Source organism: Falco cherrug, chromosome 10 (genome assembly GCF_023634085.1).
Source record: "Falco cherrug isolate bFalChe1 chromosome 10, bFalChe1.pri, whole genome shotgun sequence".
NCBI classification, from domain to species: Eukaryota; Metazoa; Chordata; class Aves; order Falconiformes; family Falconidae; genus Falco; species Falco cherrug.
The window spans coordinates 7,852,238-7,868,904 of NC_073706.1; the positions used below are offsets into that span (position 1 = coordinate 7,852,238).

Consider the following 16,667-nt stretch of genomic DNA (forward strand, 5'->3'; position numbering starts at 1 on the left):
CCCCAGGGTGTCCATCAGCCAGATACTCCCTCCCATGCCGTGCTGCCAAAGGAGGAGCTGGGCTTGGGGGTTTTCCATCCCCCATAAAAAATAACCATTGCTCAGACTTCAGGAAGATGCAGCCTAAGCACAGAAGTTATTTTAGGTCAAAAGAAGCACCGGGGTAGGAAAGTTTACTGCCCTGGTTGTGGCAGCTGCTGTCTGTGATCAATATCACCCAGATTTCCCCCTCAAAACCTCACTTTACAGCAATAGCTCTCTGCTGTCACTTCCACCGGGCTGCAGGGCAGCAATGTTGGGCCTCCATTTGCTGCAAAAATTTATGGTTATTAGTACTCAAGACTCAGGTGAGGACCAAAAAGCCAGTTTTTAAATGAAGACACCATGGTAGATGGCAACTGGTTTTCCTCAAACAGTCTTCAGAGCACCCCAGGAGCCAAAACAGCAGCTGGCACATGCCTGAGAGACAGGGACTGTGGTCCTCGTCGGCTGCTGGGGAAGAAGGGAAGGCTGGGGCATCACACACCATCACCCATCGGGAAGCCCACATCTACAATTTAGGCAAACAACTTGTTTTCATTCAAACCCTTTTGCCATTTCATAATACTGGCTACTTCTGTCCAAAAGGAAATAGCTGTCCCATAAATAAAGGAAGGTGGGAGGGAGCGTGGGGGAGGCTGCAAGTGCGGGCGAGGCAGATGCAGAAAGCTTTTCCCTGCATGCTCCAGCTCACGGCTGCAGGATAACATCAATAAGCGGAAGAGCAGAGAGAGTCCACGATGCACACGTGTGCCAAGGAGCTGCTCCCATCTGACCATGCCTCAGACACCCCCAGCCTTCCCCTTGTCACCCTCCGAGCATCCTTCCTGCAAGCATCATCCTGGCCCAGCATAGCAGGGGTGTGCTGGGAGCATCCCTGCGGTGAGCCCCACACACTGAGCCCTGAGCCTGGGCTCCTGGGCACCCAGAGCTGTTTCCCCACTGGAGCAGGAGCTTCAGATGGGGGGACCTGCAAAACCACCTTGTGGCACTGAGCGAGGGCAGGTTGGCAGCACAGGGAACAGCTGGGTAGGTGCAGGTATTGCATCACGACTCCAGCTCTGCATCCTTGCTCATCGCACATCATCTCCACATGCACTTTTTTTCATGCACAGTGGGGAACACTGTATCACAGCTGCACCTGTAAGGAGCTCTATGAGCCTGGCGCTGGGGAGCAGGCATGCACAGCAGACAAGCCAAAAGGTGAGAAGGGGCACTAGGACCAGCGCCCTCCCAGGGGACCCTCACTGGTATCTCCATGGGGAGGCCCAGGACCGCCTGGCCTTGTGTACCTGCAGGTCAGGGCTCTGCTGGCTGCGGGTTTCTCTCTGCTGGCCTGGCCTCAGCTCTGAGCCATTAATAACCAGTTGTAGTTGCGTCTCTCCAGCCCACAGCCCCTATTTGCTTTCAAAACCAAGCTGCGATGGGAATGAATTATCTCTCTTCATTTTCATTTTCCCTCTGTCTCTGCTGCTGGCAAATTAACAGCTTCCCTTGATGCCAAACGGTCTGCAGTTTATCTCCCGAAGCACAAGTTTCACTCCCAGTCTGCTCTGGGGAAACAAAGTAATTGCAGAAAACTATTCTGAAAGTGATCCAGCAGCAAAGAAGTCAGATAAATAGGGACCATATGCACCATGCCAGTCAGAGGTGCCGCACAAGGATGCTCGCACTCGCAGTGCTCCAGTCCCCCCCCAGGCTGGCAGTGTGACTCGCCTGCCCCACACACAGGGCCCTGCTCTGGTACAAAAACTTCATCTGGGGGTGGTTTGCAGTGTTAGAAGCTGACTGAGTTTGCAGACTGATTTTTGCACGCACACTTGCTGGGTGTGTTTTCGCCCAGAGTTTAGCTGGCTCTTGGTGGGGCACGGAGAGGAGAGCCGTTTGCTGACCTGGGGAGCTGCCACTGGCAGGTATTTAAAGCAGCCTCCGGGTGCAACACTGTGGGGACAATTTCCAGTGCATCATGAACGACTCTTCACAAGGGCCCCATTTGCTGTTGAGCCACATGGGATCTTGCCAACATGGTCTCATTCTAGCTAAGGCAGAGACTTGAGCTTTCTCAGCTGCACCAGGCTTGGCTCTTTGCTTCCCATGACCCATTTTCCCCCATTAAATGGGGTGGATGCTGTGAGATCTGTCAGCCCCCAGCCAGGCTCCTGCGCTGCTGAGCAGGATCCAGCCCCAGCCCCACACCACAGAGGTCTGCCATGGCCCTTGGGGGTTCTGCAAGGGAGGGCAGAGGCAGATGCAAAGGATCCTCTGCAGCAGATGACACCAGGGCTGTTGATCCCTGTGCAGCCCAGCCCTGCCTGGTCACACACATGCATTTTGGGTGCCCCTTTGGTCCCTGTTGGCGAGGCCAGTGCTGCCTCACTGCTCAGAGCTGCTGGGCAGCCAGCTCTGTTCCTCCCCAGCCAGAAGAAGTGGCAGCCAAAGGGCTCATCCCACAGCCACCTTCACCCCATCCCTGCTTTACGTCAAGGAGCCCCAGCACAGATCAAAGTGCTCTGAGGTTTTCCTTGTGCGGTCTGAGGCACTCTCAGAGGGCAATGCTCTGCTGTCAGCAGCCCCTGGCCACTGGTACGGAGTTTTCCCCTCCCCCAGCACAGCCACCTTCTTTTTGTCCTGCAGGCAGGTGGGTGGGTGCTTGGCTGGGTCTGCAGACCCTTGGCACTGCTCAGCACTGAGCTCCTGCACCGGCTGCCTGCCGTGGTGCCTGGGCTTGCAGAGCTCCCATGCCCCTTGCTAAGGCACCGCTGGGTCTCCTGCTCAGCGTCACCTGCACCTGCCTGTGGATGTGGGGTGACGGCAGTGCCTGGCACAACAGTGGTGACTGCCACAGTGTGGAGCTGGGGAGTGTGATGGCGTGTGGTCCCTCCTGGGAGGCATGAAGCCCTTGGATGCCTGTTATCACTAAGTGTCAGGGAAAATACTGTAATTAGACAGAAAGAAGGAAAATAATAATGGCTAATGCTTCCAAAAGTAATTTGGGGAGCCTCAATTTAGAAAGCCAAAACTGAGCTGCCTTGAAGAGGCTGTTTTCCAGAGGCTTCTCCAAAACGTCTGGAGGAGCGATCCATCGTTTGGCACCAGCAGCGTTTGCCATTTCTACAAGCTGTGGTCAGGAACCGCTAGTTAAGATGCCTGCCTGCCTGGCGCTGGGGGTGCCCATCACCAAGAGGTGAGTCATCTTGCAAAACCCTCCGGCTTTCGCGTGGGCCAGCCTGTGCCACCCATACCGGGCCAGCATTACCCTGGGCTTGGGATGCTACCACGAGCGAGGCTGCTGAAAATAGTCCCTGGCACCTCTCCATGCTGCCGGGCTGGGCCAAGTGTCTCTGAGACTTGCTTCCAGCTTCCCCATACCCCAGTGGGAAGAGGAGCCTCTCTCCCTTCACACTGTCTTGGCCCCCCTCTGCCCTGCTCCCCCTGGCTGGGGCAGAGCCCCCCATCCCCCTGCTGCCGCCCAGCCCCACAGCTCTCCCCATGGCCACGCTGAAGGCAGCATCGTATATAAAATTAGCACCCATGCAGGAGGCTGCCAGGGGAAACCTGCCCTGGGCGGCCACAATGGGAAGCAGATGCTCTGTGATTAAGCCCACATGCACAGGGCAGCGCCGTCCGAGTGGGGCTGCAGTGCCCGGGCCAGGGGATGGAGGGCACGCGCTGGAGCAAAGGCTGCTTCGGGCAGGGATGTCTCGGGCTGGCAGCCAGCGGAGGGGCTGGAGGCAGCCCAGCTTCTGCTGGCCAGGGCTGGGGAGGGATGGCAGGATGGAGCCAGGGGAGCTGTTTCTGCGTCCCCCAGGAGTGATGATTGGGGTGGAAATGGTCTGCCTGATGGCAACACCCCAGGCTTGCAGGAGCTAAGCTGAACTTTTCAGCCCCATCAGGATGACAGAACTGTGTGAGACAAGGGCTGGGGAGCGGCATCCTGATGGCTTGCACTGCCGGGGTTGAAGCCCTGGAGGCCAGGAGGGTGGGGAGAGCCATCCCCAGTGCATCTCCAGCACAGCAGCCCCAGCACTAATGCCATGTGCAGTCTGCTTGGAGGAATGAGCATCTGGCTCCAGCCAGCAGCTCGACTCCCTAAACCTTCCTCCTCCATACACCCTTGGGTCACTGAAACGCCGTATCTCTTCGCTGCAGAAAGGGATGCAGTGGAGTTTCAAAGTCCAGGGGCCGGTGACCCCGGCTGGGCCTCCTCTGTGTGGTGCAGAGGGAAGATGCAGGTTTGCCATCTGCAGCCAAAAGCCCAGCACCAACAACCCCTGTAACCTGAGAGCGATTTTCTAGATAAGATCTAGGCAAAGCAGGGGAGTTTGCAAGGTCAGGTCACAGGGGGCTTGCTGACCCCTCTGAACACCAGCACCAGCAGGCGAGGGAGGATGCTCATCAATGTTGCCAGCTTCATTTCTTCATGTTTTCTTCATGTTTTCTTCCTGTGCATTGTTTTGTCTCTGAAGGGGGAGAAGTCCCTACTTATCTCCTGCCCTCTCCGGTCTCCCCAGTGCGGTTTCTCCAGCCATGCAATAAGGGATGGCCATTTCTGTTTCTTCTCAAGGCATTTTTCCACCCACCCTCCCTAGCCCTGGTGGGAATTGTCAGCTTTGAGATAACAAGAAGGATGAATTGTTCGTACAGGATGTTGCATGAAGCCCAAGTGCTATTTGCAGGCAATTTTAATAAGTAATAATAAGGAGAGAGAACTCCAAAGGAAGTAACCTGGTACAGCAGACAAGGCAGATTAATCAAGGCAGGGAGGAAATACTCCCCAGAAATGAATCTGGCATGAGTTCCTGCACACCAGTCCCACGATCCTGTCTGCCACCACAGGCAACTCTTATCTGAAACAGTCCAGTGTTTAAAATAGACTGGAAAATAAATAGTCTTCCAGCGCGACTGATCCTCCAGAGCCTGCAGTTCATCCCAGCAGCATTTACAGTTTTCTCTGGAGTGTTTCCGACATGTACTTCAAGGCCTTCCAACTCTTTTCTCCTCCCCTGCTTGTGACATTAATGAACCTTAAGGGATTCTTAAAGCACGTTTTATGTGGATGTATTTTTAAGCAGGAGAAGGAGAGAGTGGTTCCCAGCCCTCCGTGCCTGGGATGGATGGAGACTTGCTTTGCGAGGCGCACTCCAAACAGGAATCCATCAAACGCCAGGGCTAAGTGTTGCTGCAGCAGCTCTGCTAGCTGTGAAGTTGTTTAATGTTCATTGTTCACAGCTGTGTCACCCTAATAGAGTATTTTATTGTTTTTCCAGTTGTACTTAAAACCATCATTCATTATCCTGCCTAGCCAACGAGTGCCTCACCTTTAATTGATGACACCAGACAAAATGCCTGGTCAAAGTTTCCAGTGTCTCCACCATAACTGGGACTGGCTCCCTGCCACCCCAGACCCTGCCAGCACAGTTCTGCCCTGGCAGGTGACGTGGAGGGTGAGTGGGACACGGCCGCTGGGAGCTCCGGTCCCTCGTGGTGCGGCTCCCAGGGGAGCAGGGGCTGCTGCAGGAGACCCTGCACGGAGCAATGGCTGTGCCCAGCCTGGGGCACCAGCTCGGTGCAGAAACCTTTGGGAGAGAGGAGAGCAGACACCCCGAGGTGCCAGGGATGCTGCAAGCCACCTGCCGGGCTGTGACAAGGACCAGCCTGGGCAGCTGCAAAGCCCTTGGGACCATCCCTGCCTGCCTGGAAAGCAGGGCACCCGTGGCCATCACCTTGCCCTGATCGGATCAGCCCCGACCAGCGCCTCTCCTTGCCCACGAGGGGCAGGCGAAGGCAGCGGCGAGGTCCAAACAACCCCAGTGCTGCGCATCCCACTGTGCCCAGCACCAGCATCAGTGTCACCTCCTGCGGGTACGCTGTGCTGGGTCTGACAGCCCCAAAATACACCTTTTGGGCCAGCCGAGCCACCTCCCCATGTTGTCCCTGCACACAGGGCTGGCCCGTCCCCCGTCCTGCCCTGAGCCACCCCAACGCCCACCCTATGTGACGTCTGCGTATGACAACTAATTGCAGTGACTGATTTTTTTTGCTGGAAAACTGCCCTTTTTCAGGCAAGAAAGTCTCTGCCCTGTGTAAGTCCTGACAGACTCTCTACAGTAGTTAAAAGGCACGGCATTAAAGAAAAAGAACTTAAACAACCCCAAAGTGAAGGTCTTGTAATTTATTTACTCCCCCCAATGAATGCTGGTTGCAAATCACTCTGTATAAAAATAACTCCTTTCTCCAACTTTTGATCTCTGATATTCCTGTATTTCCCTGGGGAAAATGTAAATCTATGAACTTATTACTAATGTTTCCTGTCCCTGACAGTGGAGCCAGTTGATATTTTACTTGAGAAGCTGGAGAGAAAAAAAAAAAAAAAGCAGCATAAACTTAATGACTGCGGACTGTTTCCAATCTTAGTTTCACTTTTCAGATGGAGAGTTTCCATCTTACAACAGGGAGAGGGAGATTTTTAAATAAAACATGATTTAACTTTAGCCAAACTTCCTCCTAGTGTTTATGCTTTTGGCTCGGGGCTTGATCCAGTTAAAGCTGGTTCCTTTTGAAGCAGCCCCGGCTCATCACCGCACACCAACACGACGGCTTGGAAATTGTCTGTTCCACTTCTGGTTCTGAATTCCCCAGCCTGTGCCGGCTTCGTTGCCCTCCTGCCTTGCCCTGCCTCGAGGAGCAGCTCCCGGCTCCTGCTCACCTGTGCGGGCAGTGGGCAGTGGGCAGGGGGGGTGATGGTGATGGTGGTGTGGTGGCACCTTGCGCTTGCTGGGCATCCCCTCGGCACTGCTGCAGGCACCTGGCTTGCCTGTGTAAAGCGTGGCCATATAATGCAGCTCCATGTCACCGCTGTCCCTGACCATGGTCATTTTGCAGCCCCAAAGCCACGTCCAGCAGCAGCTGGTGGGGAGGTGCAGGGCAGAGGGTCCAAAACACTTTTGGAAAGTTTTTGAATTGTTTCATTTTGGTGTGTTCCCCGCCCCCAAACTAAACATGTTTTTAGTCCACAATAGGCTTTGATTGGAAGTGTAAGCTCTTTAGTGGAAGGTTCTGCTCAGCCTGCTGTGCTCCTGCCCAGGTACAGCACAATCTCTGTGAGGTTTTTCAGGTTTTTTCCTATTTCAGGATAGAGAAAAAACCCCACCAAACACCAGAAAATCTCAGCACGCAGGAAGATCATTTGCTGGCAGTGCCAGCGCTAGGAAGATGGCTGCACCACAGGCAGCCCAAGCCTGGCTCCTGCAAAAACAGCCTCTGGCATCTCCCTCCTGGCTTGGGCTCTTCTCCCCATCCCGAGAGCCCTGCCAGAGCGGGAGCACTCCGAGTCCTGGGATGGCTGGCATCTAAGCGGGACATCAGCTCCTCTCCTGCCTGCCCTGCCTGCACCTGCAGCCCCCTGCGCCTTGGAGCTGCCCACCAGCCCCACTCAGCCCCGCAGCACCCACGCCGGGCTGGGTGCTGGTGGTGCCGGGGGCACTGGGGCGATGGGCGAAGCAGAGGCAGCCCGGCCCCATGGCCGCTGGCCGGAGCGAGCAGCAGACCTGACGCCAGGCGTGGAAGCCGGCTCCCGCAGGAGCAATTCAGGCACTGTTTTAACGTCAGCCAAAACACAGGGAATAAAAGGAACTTTAATGGGGTCTAAGTTGAGCTGTGCACCCTGGAGGATTCCTGGCTGCCTCTGTTCGTGTCAGATAAATAGCTCTGTGACTGCAGTAATGTTTAACATCCCCTCTCATTATCTCGCTGGCATCCCTGGGCTCCTGCAGGGATTGCAGCCAGGCCCTGGCCACATCTTCCTCCCCAGTCCTCGTCCTGCTAGCTGGGCTGCAGCAGCACTTAAGAGCGTTTTTGTAATGCAGCTTGATCCAGGGCTTGGAAGAGGCTGTGAGCTGAGCTCAGTGCTGGTCCCACCACAGGGTGAAAGCCCCAGGGCTTCTGCCACCAGGAGAGCTCCCGCACCCTGTCCTTGCAGGTCGGCCCTGTCCCAGTGCTGCCGGCTGGCCAGGCAGACATGGTGTCAGCCTCAGTCCCCTCCTTGCCTCAGTTTCCCCATCTGTAGCACAGCCTTAGTGAACCCAACAATTTTTTTCTAAAGAGCTTTGAAGTTTAAAGCTGAAAAAAAGAAGCACCTTATACACAGGCAGTCAGTGTCTTATCATTATTAATAATTAATAATTATTAAGCCTAATAAAAAACATCAGCCATTCCACCATCCCTAAGGGCCTGTTGGAAAGAAGGGTCCTTATGTCCCATATGTCCTGTGCCCCTTCCCCAGTGGGTGCTGGTGGGCATCCCCTCGCAGGCTTCTGCGCAGCATCTCCCTTTCTGCCAGGAAAGGTTTGATTTTTCTACGAGAGGGCTGGAGAGAAACTCCACCTTTGGGATGACCCCCGTCCTGGTGGGGGTGCCTGCCGCCCCGCTCCGCTGGCGGGTCAGACAAGGGAGGATTGAGCCGTGCAACCTGCCGGCCCTTAAAGGGCTGTTTGTGCCCAGACCACCGGCACCGCTGTGCTGGGGGGAGACGGTCCCCCCTGCTCCACTGCAGCAGAGGAGCTGTCTCCAGCTAACCGCACATTCCTCGCCCTCCCAGACACCCGCCGAGGCCCTCGCCTCCCCTCGGCTGGATGATCCCTGCCACTGCTCCCCAGGGATGCTGAGCATTGCCTGCTGCAGGAGGGGCTTGGGGAGAGGACCCGTATGGCTCCCAGGGACGCGCGTGTGTGTGGTCTTTCCCTGGCAGCTGAAGATGTGAATGAACAAATGCTTTCTCGAGGCGCCGTCTCACTCACCCCCAGCTCAAGGGGGGACCCAGCGCTATAGAAGCAGGTGAAAACATCACCAGACTGGCCCCATTGCCTGGATTGTCCCCATAGAGCTTGGATAAACCATGCCATGCCCCTTCCAGGCAGGGCAACCCTTGCACAGACCCCGCAGTGCCCCTGGGCTGAGGGCAGAGGAGCTGGGACGGGGTCCCCAGGTGGTGGCTGTGGGTCCAAATCTCAGCTCCTGCCAAGTTCATCCCACAGAGGGGTTCAGGGGATGTCTGGGGTTTGGGGCTGAGGCAGCTTGTCTTCAACTTCTGTCCCAGTGGCCAGTGTCTCCTGAGCCCCCAGAACATGCCGGTCAGACTGGCGAAGAGGAATGGCCCTGGGTTATGCGGCTGCCCAGGCTCTGGGGTCCCTCTTTGCCCACCCCATCCCTATGAATTCTTTGAGCTGGTTGTTGGCGCTGCAGGCTCCCCATGTTGCACTGACCACTAACATGAGGCTGTGCAGGTCCGGGGCCCCAGACAAGCAGGGCATTTTCCAACATCTCCCCTCATCTCTGAGCTCTTCTAATACCTCCCTCCTAATAATGGTCTGTTTTTCCCCTCTCCAGGCTGGGCTCAGAGAGCAGGGCAGGCTCCATAGGCATGCTGACGGAGACAGCCGTCCCACCACATTTTTGGGCATGTTAGGAGGTGGTTGGAAATACCATGCTTTTATTTTCATTTCCCTTCGTTGTAACTACAGCTTGGCAGGAACCCACTCCCCAGCCGCGAAGCCTCCCCATGTGGGCAATGCCTCAGCAGGGTCCGGCAGCTCACAGCCACCCCTTGCCAGCTGCATTGCTCTGTCCGAATTATTCCATTGCCCCCAGCAATGGAAACCCAGTGCTGCTCCCACCTCTCAAGTGTGAACAGCCCAGTGTACCTCAGAACAGCTCTACAGCTCCAGGGGCTGCTTTTAAGACAAATATTTCACCGTGGAGACCCACAGCAAACGAGCAATTAGGTTGCCAGTGCAAAGTTTCCAGGATCTCACCATCCATGTGTCGAGCTGTCATGCCCACAGCTGTAACATCTGCCCTCTAACGCCTGGCAGCGGGGTGGGAGCATGCAGGCAGCGCAGGGTCCTCGCCTCCAGTCCCATCCTGGAGGAGCCCCTGTTTGTCAGCCAAGTCCTCCATCCAATTTCAAGCTGAGTGTTACCCACCAGCTGCCTGGCTGGGGCTGAGCTGTCGGGATCCCTGCGAGCGGAGCCAGCCGTTCTCTGGCACAGCAGGGCAGGACATGGCTGATCGCCCGCCAGCACTGGAGGTGACAGTGGGTGCCACTGAGTTGGATGCCACTCCGGTCCCCCTTGGTGCTCCCTGTGTTCAGGGGAGCCCATCGGTACTTTTCACCCTCTCTGTGAGTCTGCAGGTGGTTTCCTGGCACTCGGGGGCAGGATTAGCTCTTAGCGCTTGCCAGCTAGCAAAGGTGCTTATTGTCACCTCTGTGGGGACGTGGGGCCAGGCTGGCACTTGTGGTGCCATGCCAGGGAGGCTGCCTGACCTCAAATCTGCCTACAGCCTGCCTGCCTGGCTCGCTTCTCCTTTTGGGCATTTAACACCATCTGGAAGCTGTGCTGTGGGGAGAAGAGAAGAGAGACAGACGAGACGGACGGGAGCTACTCTGATGTTAAACAGAGACGGGGAAGAGAGAGCGGAGCCCGTGAGCGCCCCGGTGAGCAGCCCAGTGCCGGGGACAGGGTGAGAAGCACGTTTGTGTCATTACTCATGGAGAAGCTGGCAGGGAGGCATGCGGGGAGGGCCAGATACCCACTGCTAAAGCACTGCTGACTTTGCACAGGCATATCAGGAGGGAGCACAGCCTGGCCGCTGTGCCGGGATCCAGCCTCTTCCCACTGCAGGAAGCACAAAGGGAGCTCGAAGCGCAGAGCCAGGGATCTCCGTGGCCCTGGGGCTGGTGCAGGGTTGGACCCACTGTGGGGATGCATGGCAGCATCCTTGGCCGAAGGGAGAGGGGAGCACGGCAGCAGGGCGCCATGCTAGGGAGGAAAGCCCTGCCAGCCTCACACCAGGACCCACAGCTCCACACGGCCCCTGCCTCACGCCGGCCAAGTTTTCCTCCACGGATCTTTACATACCTAAATAGGGCACAGAAAGAGAAGGAAAAACCCAGGGGAGGAAACGGCCTGTCCCCAGCAGCCCTCAGCACACGCTTCCTCTGCCGAGCAGCCAGGGAGGGCTTGGGTGGATGGCGGGGCCACCTTTGCGCCCCACGGGGAGGCCGCACCTTGGCACTGGGTGAGAGCATGAAGCACATCGGCTGTCCCAGGCTACCAGCACCCCTTTTAATCTCTCCGCCTGGATCTGCAGCGGGAATAGCCAGGCCCCTCTTCCAAGGATGCAGGGCTGTGATCCAGCCACACCTGGGCTCATCCCCCAGCCCTCTCCAGCCTGGAGTTCCCTCTGAGGCTGTAAAATGAACCAGGAGCCTCATTGTGTCCATTTGGGAAAAGGGTGCAATTTCCCTGGGCGGCACGTGCTGGCAGCCTGGCAAGCGGGGAGGTGGCCAGCATGTCGTGCCCTCGCCCTCGCAGGGGGACACACAGCTGCTGAGGGATAAAGAGCAAAAATTCCCCTCCCGGCTCCCAGCGGGTGGGCGCTGCAGGGAGCAGCACCGGGAAGCAGCGCTGTGGGAGCACGTGAGCTGGGACAGAATCCGTGCCAGTGGCTGGGACTTTCCCAAATTGCCAAGGGTGCTGGCTTTGCAGCCGAGGGGCAGCTGTGGGGAGGGGGCCCTGGCGTGCGGTGGTGGCTCGAGGAGGGGCTGGGAAAGGCCAGGGCCATGGTTGCCAGCAGCAGGGAGGGGAGCCCTGGCACCCACTCCCGGGGATCAGCCCAGCCCAGATGCTCAGCACTGGGCATTTGGAAACAGCCCAAAGCTTTGCTTTTGTGCGTGCTTTCATCCCAAGCAGGACTAAACCTGGAACCAAAACCCAAAAGCTTTCAGGATACTCATGGATGAAACCTGCATGGACTTTATAGCCCAGTTCCACCTGCCAAGACCATCTTCACCACCACCATGGGCCTGGGTCAGTATGTAGCTTCCCCCACGCTGGTTAGTTCACGCACAAGGTGGGCAACCCCACGCAGCCCTGCCTGCCAAACCCGAGCTGGCTCTTGTCAGGTCCTCGGAGAATGGATCGCTCTTTACATTAACACACTAAATTGACCCAAGCAATTCTTGGACAAATCTAAACCTTCTTTTTCTGAGAGTGTAGAGATCGCTGCCTTAATTAGCAAGCGAAATCAGACCTCAGCAGCAGCCCAGTGCCACAGCTCGGTGCAAAGAGCATCCTGGGGTAACCCCGGAGGGTGTTGCGGCAGCCCCATGTTAGATGGATGTTATCTACCACAGCCGCTGAAGCACAGAGCAGCAAAGGCAAATGCCACCTGCAGTGACAGTGGCAGTGACAGCGGGCCACTGCAGCAGAGCTATGACAGTGCCCACACCAGTGCCTGATGCCAGGATGGCTGCAGGTGGTGGCAGGCAGAGGCTGGGGGGGGGCGGCACAGGGAAGCCCCTGCCACCTTCCCCAACGTGCCCCTCTGCCTGGACACAAAGGGAATGAGCCTGAGCTCGGGCTGGGCAGGAGGGAGGGCATCATTCCTGAGTCACCCACAGGCTGCACGGAGCGGGGCTGGGCAGGGACACGGGGTCATGATGTGCCGGCACTTGGGTCCCTGCCTGCACCCACTGCCTCTTCTCCTGGGCTCTTTCTCACCTGTGAGTAACCCCGGGAGCTGCTGCGGCAGAGGCAGAGGAGCCAGGGTTCAGCAGGAGGTGGCTGCACAGCCTGGGACAGGGAGCTAATGCAAGCCGAGGCTTTTTGCTGGTGCATTAGTCACTGAAGATTGCATCGCTTCACAGGCATCCATCCCCTCCTCAACCCCGATGGGGCACAGGGAACCACAAGTTGTCTGAGAGATTTGTATTTCCCCCAAAATAAAATGCCACCTGTGCAGACAGAGCCGGGAGTGGTGGGCCAGCGGGGACCCCACAGCACCCCATGGCCGTCCGGGCTGCGCCCCTCGCCCCACAGGGAGCTCACACCCTGCGGGCTGGGGCAGGCGATGGAGCTGTGACGCTGACGTTAGCTGGAGAGCTGGAAAGTTTTCTACATACCAGCATTAGCAGGAATGTTATTTACTGAGTGAGGAGAGGTCTGACAGGAGAAAGCCTCTTACCCAGCTCTTCCCCATGTATGGCTGTGGACCGGCGTTACTCAGCAGGATACAGCACAGACAGAGGCACCGGCGCCGCGGGACGGCTCTCCTCAGAGGAAGCTGGATGTGGGATGGGGGGCACCTCCCCGTGCCCCCGAGCAGCCAGCTGGGCTTTCACCATTCACCCCACCGAGCAATGGCTTGCCCCAAGCTGTGTTGGGGTTGATTCCCAGGACCCCCACGGCTGCCTGTCCCGGCTCAGCTGGATTTTGTAGAAGCAGGGGGACACAGATGGGACATTGCCATCAGCATGTGGCCCTGGGGATACATCAGGGCATGGGGAGGCTGCCTTCATGGGGAGCAAGATGAGTGGAGCATCGCACTGAGAAGAAACACAGGCCTGCCCTTTCCCTTAATAAGCCTCCTTACAGCTCAAAGCAAATATTTTTATAAAAGTGGGATTTCACTTCCCATTTGTATTTCTGACATTTGGCGAAAGCTGACAGTGAACATGTTCAAAGAGAAACAACACTGTTTCCTGAACCTGTGGACTTTTCCCAGCCCCAACGTGGCCCCGGGGAAGCCCGTCTGTGTCCCTCCTGTTGCCCAGGGCTGCCCATGGGTGGGGGGATGCCTCCACTCAGGATAATTATTGGTCACAGAGGGGGTGGATTTTCCTGAGTCACAGGCACATCCAAAGGCTCTGCTCTTCTCCCCAAGGACTTCAAAGGCTTCGTAAACATAAATAGGTGTAGCCCCAGAGTTCAGTCAATAGAGCCTCCTCTGCCAGGGGGGACATGGGGGGTGTGAGTCTCAGCAGCCTCAAAAGCACCCAAGGTTGCACTATGCACAGCCAAGCAATTAAACTCAGGCACTTTTCTTCTCCTGCATCCAAATTCTTTGCTGTTTCTCCCTCCTTGGATGCTCTCACCACTCCCCTCGCACCCTTGTCCCTGACCTGCTGATATTCCTGGGAACAGCCCCAGTGGACACCAGGAGCGGGTGGGAAGGGGAGAAGTGGTGGGGATTATTCCTGAGCAGGAGGCATTCTGAGGGTGGCTGAGCAGATGCGAGCGTGTTTTCCAGCAGTGACTGGCTGGGGAAGTTCACAGCATGACTCACGCGCTTTCCCAAGTCCCTGAATCGCAGCATTGTGCTGAGAAATCAGAAACATGCTGCCACCCTCCCGGCATGGCAACATCCCTCCTCGGTGCCTGTGCCACGGTAGCCTCTTTGCAGCCCTGCAGCTCGGTTCTGAGAAGAGAAATGGGGGGGGAAAGAAGCAGCTTCTGAAGCAAAAGCCTCCTCTGAGGGCTGGGCTTGGTGTTGAGCCACCGATGTGCTTTGGCAGATCAGAGGCCCCAGAGGTCTCAACCAGCTACTTTAAAATGCCTCTTTTCCTTGGCATCCTGGGAATCAAACAAATTGCACAGGAGGGCATGCATATGTGTGCTCCCTCAGCAAACAAGTCAAGAAAAAAAAAAACCAGCAACCAAGAGGAGCTTTTTCCCAGTGCCCCTCTGCCAGCACCACACCTCTCCCCGCATGCCGAGTACACAGTTTATTTTCCTTCCCATTAAAGTCTCTCCACCAGCCTGGCTCTGGGAAACTCAATTTATGCTCAGAGCTCTGGGTATATTATTCCTAGCGGGAACAGAGCAGGGCAGTCAGCGCGGAGGCGGCTGAGGCAGCCGAACAAGCCGGTCTTTGGTTTCGCGCCGGCAGCGGCGTGCGGGGACGGGAAGTCCCCGTGCAGACAGAAAGTCTGCAGCACCGCCGTGGCGGCCGCCCCATGCCACCACAGGGCTGGCCAGGGCTGGGGCCATGGGGCCGTGAGGGCTGGGGGGGCTCCAGTGGTGCTGAGACAGAGGGAGGGAAGGGGGCTGCGCTGGGGCTGGAGCCTCAGGTCAGTGCATGGTCCCAGCCGGAGCAATGGGCACCTCCTGCGCATCCCAGGGTAATGGCCCCACTGGCGTCCTCTGTGCCACCCACTGCCAACTGGGCAGGCCATGCCACAGCTAAAAAAATTGGGAGGCTCGGTGGTGGTGGGGTGAGGCAAAGGCTCTTGGCTTTGTCCCCAAGAGCCAGCTCCAGCCCCTGCCACCGCTCAGAGATGCCCCATAGGCTCTGACCAGCCCATCCCATTGTCCCATTGAATGCCCCAGGGGCCTGGAGGACAACAAACAGGGCAGATCCGAACAAGAGGCATTCCCAGCACTCAGCCAGGTGTTCTCCAGCTGTTTCACTGTACCTGAGCTGGCTGCAGCAGGACCTGTTGTATTTTCCCATGGCAGAGCTGGTGCAATGGAGAGAAAAGCCATGTCCGTGCCTCTGCCACAGCATCCCACCTGACCTTCGCCACAGCATCCCACCAGACCTCCACCACCTCCTTCTATGTGCTTCTCTTCTAGACCCGTTACATGTGACCTCACACAAATTAACCCTCCAAACGTCTGGTATGAGCAGGAGGTGACCTGCCATCCCCACAGCTGGTTTTTCCCCTGCTTTGCAAAGTTACAATAGCTCCTTGTTCCTCTGTACGCCCCATTCCTCTCCTGTATCACATCCTACACGACTGCTTTGCAGTGACCTCATCTTTCTTTTTTTCCATGCCTCCTGCTGAAACCAATGCCCCACTGCTGTGTCCCAGCCTGTGTCCCACGCTGTCTCCTGGGGGTGCCGGAGGGGACAAGGGTACCCAAGAGCCAGCCAGCCACCAGCCCCAGCACCCATGGGGTAGCACCAGCATCCAGGGACACACACAACCAGAGAGTGCAACCTGGGAAGGTTTGCAGTTGTGGCTAAAGGGCCATCTGTGAAATCCATTTGCAGCTTTTTCCTGGATTTTTAACCCCTTTATCCCACCTAGCCTTGGTCTGTCCTGTGATGCTGAGCAGCCACCCAGCTCCTGCCTTTCTTCTGGGGCATGCGGTGACTCTGTAGGGTGTAGCCCCATAAGGGACCTCACCCCAGATGTGTGTTTGTTATCAGACACCTCTTCTGTTTCACACATCATAAATGTCCTGGAAACCTGTACATCAAGGCTGCTCAGCAGCCATGCACACAGGACATCTCTTGCCCAGGAGATTTAAGACAACTTGGCATCTCTGACTGGGCAGCACTATTTGGGGCTGACAAAAGGGCCCATTTTCAGGGTGCAAATTTTTTTTTCTTCTCAGGACCTTTCCTGTGCCCTCTCCTCCTCCCGGCTCTTTCATGTGGCTTCACAGGAGCCCAGCTTGCATGAAGCAGGAGGAAATCACCAAAGGCTTTCTTCCCCCAGGGTCTGGGACCTTCACATGTGGCCAGGGCTGTGGTTAGCCAGAAGAAAACATTTGTGGTAGCCAAGGGCTGGTGAGAAACCAAGAGAGCCGTCCACTCATCCTGACCGTGCTCATCCATCCCAGGGTGCTGGGGAAAGGGACCGGCCAGCCGTGGTAGGCACCAGTGGCAGAGCAGGACTGGACTTCTCCTGCCTTACAGCCTACATGCTGGGCTGAGTGCCCGGGGCTGGGATGAACCTCCCTTTGGGTGCCACCCACCTGGTTTCTGCATGCCCAGAGGACCCCCCCCTTGGTGACAAGCGCATCCCAGTGTTCCACGCTGCCTGCAGCTGACGATGCCTC

The 16,667-nt window shown here is 56.9% G+C and overlaps 1 long non-coding RNA gene across 1 annotated transcript; it reads left to right on the forward strand.

The window, feature by feature from the left end:
• The first annotated feature begins 10,439 nt into the window (after window positions 1–10,439).
• LOC129736945 (uncharacterized) lies at window positions 10,440–13,925 on the forward strand. The gene is made up of 2 exons (XR_008734189.1): window positions 10,440–10,557; window positions 11,790–13,925. It is a non-coding gene; the product is annotated as an uncharacterized LOC129736945 (long non-coding RNA).
• The last annotated feature ends 2,742 nt before the right edge of the window (window positions 13,926–16,667 follow it).